The sequence below is a fragment of the Gavialis gangeticus genome, unplaced genomic scaffold (genome assembly GCF_001723915.1).
Source record: "Gavialis gangeticus isolate Ggan-Ray unplaced genomic scaffold, GavGan_comp1, whole genome shotgun sequence".
NCBI lineage: Eukaryota > Metazoa > Chordata > Crocodylia > Gavialidae > Gavialis > Gavialis gangeticus.
Window position 1 is genome coordinate 11,165,008 of NW_017729018.1, and position 548 is coordinate 11,165,555.

Consider the following 548-nt stretch of genomic DNA (forward strand, 5'->3'; position numbering starts at 1 on the left):
ACGAGCCAGGCAGTACAGCGCTGCTTCATTTCCTTGACAAGGAACCAAGACCCGCCCCCCCCAAGTGACTTGACCAGGGCCACACAGACAGCCGGTGGCAGAGAAATCAGCCACTGGCCCCTCCTTCTTCTAAACCAGGATGGCAACTGGCCCTCCTGCTCGTTAAAGCAACAGGTTCAAGGATCCCAGTAACAAAAGAAAGCAAAGGGACTGGTTGAGATGCATTAAGAGCCAACAACCCTTGGCTCCTCCTGCACCGTTTCTCATCCCATCGAACACCACGTCCCGTTAACGTGGGGTTTCATGCCCCCTTCCCCCCCAGAAAGAGAAACCGAGGCGCTGGAGCATTGTTAAGACCACGGACATGCAGCGTGTAGAGGAACAGGCCTGACGCTGCCATTCTTTACAGATGATCTAATTTAAAAAAACCTTCTTTTTTTTTAAATACCAAAAAAACCCCAAAAATGCATCATTACCAAAATTTACGTTGTTTATAAAGAATCCAGAGGCAGCGGCTTGTCGAAGGCAAAAAAAAAAAAAAAAAAAAA

General features: G+C 48.0%; 1 long non-coding RNA gene across 1 annotated transcript in view; it reads right to left on the reverse strand.

Moving 5' to 3' along the window:
- The window catches only part of LOC109294908, an 11,706-nt gene that overhangs the window by 6,916 nt on the left and 4,242 nt on the right, over positions 1 to 548 (reverse strand). The window lies entirely within an intron of this gene.